A 7,417-nucleotide genomic window follows, 5' to 3' on the forward strand; every position below is an offset into this window, starting at 1 on the left:
TTGCCTGCTATACTTATATGGTGCGGGCTGAGGCTTTTATTTTTGTTTATTTACTCGCCTCAAAATAAACAATGTATGTTACATACTGGGGCCGGATTCACAAAAACGTTCTCAGGCTAAAACTGTTCGCAGAAGTAGGTGTCAGCCAATCGTGGTGCAGCACTTACGATCGAAAAGCTTTGTGAATTCGGCCCCTGGGGCTTTGTTACTCTGTTTTAGATCTTGTTTGGTTTGGGTATCACTTCTTATAATGTTACCTTGAAAAAAGTTTTAATGCGCGTATACATGCTCCCCGCTATAATCCTCCTCGAGCGAATATGGGACTGTGTGATAAATAAATGAAAGGCTGTTCCAGTGACTGAATCGTCCTGGTTCTGTTTTCAAGAAGGCTTAAATGTGCGTGGGATGAGGCGAAATTTAGTCACGGTGTTACGCAGGCTAATAACCAAAGTGGGCCCTGCAGCAATAAAACATATACGTACCGCCGCATGTATACACAGGCTTCAAGCGTTGAGTTGTACGAACAATGCTGAAAATGTGTTCCTATAATAAAGTTTTACCACATGGCCTGCATATTGGTTCTTGGTTCACTAAAGTCATGTTATTCTATTGATGGTCTAGTCGTATGCACGCCGTCATATGCAACAGTTGTCGCCTTGCGTCACCCTTGAATCACCTGTTAACAATAAGATTGTCGAACTTAGTGTGTCCTAGTGGTTTTTCCCACATTCCTTTGGAGCGAGATATCATTTTGTAGTTGGATTCATGATCTTTCTCGTTAGCGAATTTATTGTAAGCATAAGACCATGCCGCGTGCAGTTGGGCCTTTTCTCTGTGGTCTATTATGTCTGACTAGCTGCATTTTCAAGCTTAGTACATTAAATAACAGAAGCAAAATAATGCAGCACTTACACCATAGAACATTCATGTGAAGAGCACAAATTTTTCATGTGCCAAAAAAATGACAACGTAAGGGTGTGTAAATGGTGTCATGCCACCCAAAAAGCGTTTCGCATTTAACGAGAGTGCAGCAATCAGCTGCTCACTATCGTATTTGACCGTTTTTTTCTCCGAATCTCTACACAACGCCGCCGCACACGTCGCCAGAAAAATTGTAACCAGAAAAAAAAATTCTGCCGACATTTTTCTAGGGCAGTACGGGCTTGAAAGAAAGCAAGTGCTAAGATCCAAATACAAAGAGTTGATAGACTGTCACTATCCGCTTTCAAAAGCACAAAGCCAATTTGTCTTGTTTGTGGTAAGGTTATGACTGTTATTTGACCGACTAGGGGGGTGGGACGTTTTTTGGCGAGAAAACAAAAGTAGTAGCCCTGGCATTGTCCGATAAATGACCATACTCTGACAGTGCACGTCTCGGCAGCACGAGAGTGGATCCACGTGTGCAACTTTCAATAAAAAACGACTACAGCGCAAAAGCTTGTAATACTCGCCTTCGCGCACTACCGTTAAATGTCGCACGTTCAATAAAAGGACAAGAAAGATGAAGTGGCACTGTGCTTTTTGATCACCTCGGAAGGGGACTACTTCCAAGAACGCCGAACGCAGATGACTCTACCCACTGCAAAAATGTTTAGGTGTTTCCGTCGAACGAGACAGTGACCTTATGTTAATGTATTGAGACGCTGCCCAAAACAAACAGGAAGAAAACAACAAGAGACGGGAAAGAGCGCACACTACCTAATACCACCATTTTTGGGCACTTGTACTTTGGATTCACTTTTAAAGCAACGGCTTGCGCGAGAGAATATATCCATTTTTCCAACAAGGAATCGACCCACCACCCGAAATTCTCTTTCTGCGTGCTGATATGCGCCATCCAATAGAAAACCGGATTTACAACATGTCTATGCCACCGTATCCGCAGTGGCAGACACCAAGCTGCTTTTTGTAAACGACACGCTGTGCCCCATTTGCTAGAAAGAAAATTATCGGCACTCAGTCGCAAGAAGACAGAACTGCGCCTGTATTCGAAACTTGTATGTGTATTGCGCCTGGCTTGAGCGTAATAAGTAATAATAATATTAACTACAATAATATTAACAATAAGGTCAATTTCCCCCGACAGGCGAATCACTGATCGCGACAGAAATTTATTAGACAGCTGTGCAAACTAAGGTTAGTCGTTTTATCAGCTGCATAAACGGCTGTAAACATTCGCTTACTAACTAAATTAACCTGCACGTTGTCACGCGCGCACAATCACAAACGAGCACATCTCTCTTGATAAGCGCGGACACTCGCTGTCAAAACGATGGCGTGGAGGAGAGTGGCAGCAACAGCGAGCGAATTGTCCATCGTGCTACTTCTAGCATCAACGCTAACTAAGTGCACCGAGAATACACCGCACACGAAGACATCAGGGGCACTTTAACGAAAAGCTATTCCAAACTCCTTCTATTCTATTTTTTGCAATCAGGCCTCCATGATTGCCCAACTTCACTTGTCTTTCACGCAACGTAAAGGAAAAATATTAGCGTAGCTTGCACGGGAGGCGCAATGCTATGTATACAGAGAAAGCGGAGCTGATGGGCACCTAGCTTGCAAGGCTTTTGGACTAGGCTAAGCACTACCAAGTCATTTCCAGCATTTTCCAGAATTTATTGATCATTTATCGATTATCGATTAGCTGCTAGTTGACTATCGATTGTCTATCGATGAGAGACTAAGCTTAAGTAGTCCCAACCATGCTTAGCTAGACTTAACCAGGCTCAGCTTCGCCAGTTCACAGAGGTATGTGTCATTGCGCTTGGACCCTTTCTGCACTACCGCCAGGATCGGCTCACAATTTCTGTCTGCAGGTTACGGACTAACACTCGACTTAAACAGCTCCGCTGTTAAAAAACCGCGAGAGCTACTCACTCTTATATGACGTGTGCACACTAATTATGCATGTGAGACCGCACAACAGAAAAATATTATTTTTCGATTCTATGCCTTTTTACCATCAGCCATCCGCAATTGGTCAAAAGTTTTCGGGCTGCGTCCACTTCGCCTGTCTGTCACCTGATGTCCAAAAACCGTGAAAAATCACTGCGTCAAGGTGGCTTGTACGCATTAAAGATGCATTATTACGCCGATCAAAACTTAATTTTCTTTTTAATAGCCGGACACTGCCCCGTTCTGACATCAATAGAAGGTGGGTACCCGCCGATCGCTCTGGCACTTGCTAGTCGGAGCTGCCGTGGAGAATAGATTTATTTGCCTATATTAAAAATTTTGCGTGACATTATATGGTTGTCGAGTCCTTTCAGCACGAAAACGACATCGCTATGTCAAATTTTCTTCACTGAAGATTCGTTTTAGCTCCATTGTTACGTTTCCGTTGCACGCCGACGTTATTTTATAGCAGCCTCCGAAAGCTAAGTAAGAAGAAGCAGGGCAAACGCAGACGCCGGCAACACCCTGCTCATCAGGTTATCTACTTTCACTGCGCTAGCCCGGCCCCACGTTACCCCCTCCACTTCTGCGTGCTCATCGCCCTTGGTCAGCCAATCAGGTAAGAAATTTATGTTCAGTTAGGCAATGCTATTCCTTTTGAAAGCAAACAACATGTGACCTCCTATAAAATAGGAGAGCGTTTCAATAGCCTTCTCAAACAACGCTGCGAGTCACCGCCCGATGCTTGCGTTGGCGGTTACGTAAATTGGACATCAGGTGATTAGAAGGAAAACAGATTGGAATAGTTTTACGTTATAGGCTCCCAGCCATCGGCCCGCCTAGACTTTGTACCCAGCGCAGATCGCTTTCTAGATCGGGGCCGCGCGGCCGCGCTCAGCCGCGCCATACGTAGCCGCCACGAGAGTAAAACGTCCCCCCACTTTCCCTGCGGCCTTGTGCGCGATGGAAGACGGAGCGCTTTTTCCCCGCCTTCCTCCCTTGCACACGCGAGACTGAGCAATCATTCTTTGCTCACCCTCTCACGCTTTCACTTTACCCATACCATACGGCGCGCAGCCACGATGTTATCGCACTTGGACATTATACGAAACATCACGTCGACGACGACGGCGGAAATGTGCCTGGAGTGTCCATATATTTGCAATCGCAATAAAATTATGTGGATGCGACTCAGTGTGGTAAGCAGAGTGAGCGAAGCTTTCTCTGCTGTTTGCTTTGACTGACGATAGTATACGGTGGTCTTAACAGTGAATGTTTAATTTCTTCAGCATTTAGTGCACCCGAGAGTGGTGAGTTGATGTTCTGCGTGCACCTGTTTGTCCGTGTAATACACACAATACACAGCGAGACGTGCTTGCTTGAGGCATTGTTGTGCGCCGTTTTTCATAACCTTCGAGATTGAGCCACCAGGCTTCTAAGATGAATCTGGCCCGCTTCCACTCGCACTGGCAACATACGGCATCCGGCCGTGATGTTATCGCAGTCGGACTTCACACGGAACATCGCGGCGACAGCAAAGGCGACGCGGATGACGTCGGCGTAAATGCGCCTGGAGTGTACATATAACTGCTTTCACAATAATTAAAAAAAGTTATGTACGGGAAATACCGCTGCCATAAACTAGAAGCTTGTTTCCCCACGGTACGACTGAGTTTGTGGAGAAACAAACGCATTGTATCTTTCCTTCGTATTTCCAAGCGATTTGGTGCGACTGCATTTAAAAGCCCGGAATCAGGTTAGTCATGTCCGAACGATCGTCAGACCACTGTTTTGTTGCGCTACGAGGACATTGTAAGAGTCACCTTACGAAAGGAAATATTCCCGACAAAGCGGGGCTCCGAGAAGTATTCTCAAGAGATTACCAATTTGCTCAGCTAAGCAATCGTGTGGCTCACAGCAGGCCCTACAACAATTGACCCGGTGTAGTTCAGCGGTTGCGGCTCCACTTTCTCAAACCTTCACAACCTTGCCTTCGCGTATAACGTGCGAGATTTGAGTACACTTACCAGGCACGCATGATTTTAGTTATACTTCCGAACTGAAAAAAGAAACCACGCAGAAACTCCTCTGGAAGTTGCCTAAGTATGCACAAGCATTGTGCTGCTTGCTAATCCCCACGCTGCCCGGTGTCATCATCAATGTTATGAAACTTGATTCGACCAGCATAAACCCTTTTAAACCCTCATCGGTCGTTATCAACCTTATCGAACACGATCCGACCCTTACGAACTATTATCGGTCCTTATCAACCTGGATGTCCAGCTAAGCTGTTACAAAACCACCACTACAATTGCTGAGGGAGCATGCAATGTTTATTCATGGTTCGGATGCTTGTTTTGCACTTGTTCTTTATTGAAACGTGTGCTGTTCTGTGTATTGTATGGGTGATCTGTATGAATGTATGCGCTGTTCGCTTCACTTCGCTGAGCGCTTGTAGCCTCTGCCTTACGTGGTTATGAGCCATTGCATTCGTCTCACGTAACGGACGGACAAATTTCTCATTTGGTAGGCATAGAAATGCTTATGCATTTAAAACTAAAACGGGATGGTTTATTAAACAAGACGAAGCTGCTGATTTTCGCTGTAACACGGGGACTATCTTTTCCTCTTTATTTCGTTCCGTCACGCGCACTATAGATCATGAGTTTTTCCTTTCAATTTGTTTTTACGCTGATAATATTCAAACATTGGCATTGTCGGCACATTGCACTAAACACACGTAACACACGTAACAAATTAAGTAAACACCTAACAAGTAACACGTAAACACACGTAACAAGTGCTCTATTTGGCGATGTCCTTTTGTGTCAAAAATTTGCCTAATACTAAATCTGTCTAAGCACCTTATCTTTCTAAATACCAAATGAAACACTTTACCATGCACCGAAACTTGAGGAAAAGGGGGGCGCGCAACCAGGCTTCGCGCTTCGATGGCACTCCATAAAGCCATTTGGCCCGCTCCTTCTTGCAGAATCTAATACCATCATCTTTCCTTATACGTCATGGCGCAAATATGCATCTCAGCTGCACATTCGTGTGCATTTTTGACATGGTCCGCAAGCTCTTTCCTATCAATTCCACGGCAAACGAATCTTTTGCCCCTGTAGAGATGCTTTGCCGCATAGTAGCCAAACAAAAGCGCCCCAGGAAAAAAATTCAGCCAGCGGATTAAAACCAAACTGAACCTACATATATAGAGAGACCTAAAGTATGTGCCACTAGAGTGCAATTAGCGAATGACATTTTACTGTGCTGCAAACAACATTTTAAAAATCACCCCACGCATTTTCAATGGGTCTACAAAAGTGCCCCAGGAAAAAAATACAGCCAGTGGAATTAGACTACACTCGACATATATCGCGAGAACGTTGTCGGGATTTAGTGCCTAAAGTTCAAATCACGAAAAACGAGCCATTGCTCAGTAATCGATTTTTTAAAAATGCTTCCCGTAGAGTTACGCCAACCGCATCGCCCCAGGGTCGGCTTCGCCGCAGTAGTTGATGTCCCAGATTGCTGGACTTGTGTGTTGTAAACATTGTTCTGATGTTCCCTTAGCCGATCATTAATGCATCGGCCGGTTTGCCCGATGCACCACATGAGAGGCGCCTGTGTTGGCTAAAAAGAGGTCACTGAGTACCGGCGCTATCGAAGAACCAATCCCACCTTCTGTAGGCAAGTTCCTTTGTCTTGAAACTGCAGCGCGCACACAATAAGGCGAAGGTGACAGACAGGCGCTCCTTCGCCTTATTGTGTGCGCGCTGCAGTTTCAAGACGAATAGCTACCAACTCGCCCAACTTTCTTTTACAGTTTTACAGTACTTTTACAGTTCCTTTGTCCCAAGTTGCATACGTAGACGTCAATTACACGTTCAACAATTCTAAACAGCCACCGGCATTGATACCTGCGTCATTTTGCCAGGCAACAACACCATGTTTGTCAATTGCCTCTTCTACGCAAGACGAAAGCCCATTGCGGGGCAGGGGATAAAAGAGGTCCTTTACATCGACTAAAAAGCTTTATCATTAAGGTTCATATGGTTAGTCAGGTAACGTACAACATCGTCCGAACCACGCACCAAGAAAGGATCGTATATTTCTAATCTATTAAGGTTTACTTTCAAGAATTCCGCTACCACTTTTTGCCAAGTACCTTATTCAGAAACAATGACGCGAAGAGGGTAATCGACCTTGCGTGTCTTGGTAGAGAAAAACAACTCCAGGCTATCCTTGCTGGCTCCACCCATCTTCCTTATAACACTACGCAGCTCCAGTATAGTGACAAGCTTTTTTTACTTTATTTCTAACTTTTCGTAGGGAAACTGAATCTTTCCTGTTAAACATGCACAAAATGCTCTCGGAAACTTTCCTACGCAGGTCATGCGGTAGCACAGCGAACCCACCTTCCTTGTCGCTGTTACCCTTATGGTAATCTAACGTTCTCTTTAGCGGCAGCTTGCTCCGTCGCCCAACCTTCTACGATGTTCAACCAACAAGCCCA

The sequence above is a fragment of the Dermacentor silvarum genome, chromosome 1, assembly GCF_013339745.2.
Source record: "Dermacentor silvarum isolate Dsil-2018 chromosome 1, BIME_Dsil_1.4, whole genome shotgun sequence".
In the NCBI taxonomy this organism is placed as follows: domain Eukaryota; kingdom Metazoa; phylum Arthropoda; class Arachnida; order Ixodida; family Ixodidae; genus Dermacentor; species Dermacentor silvarum.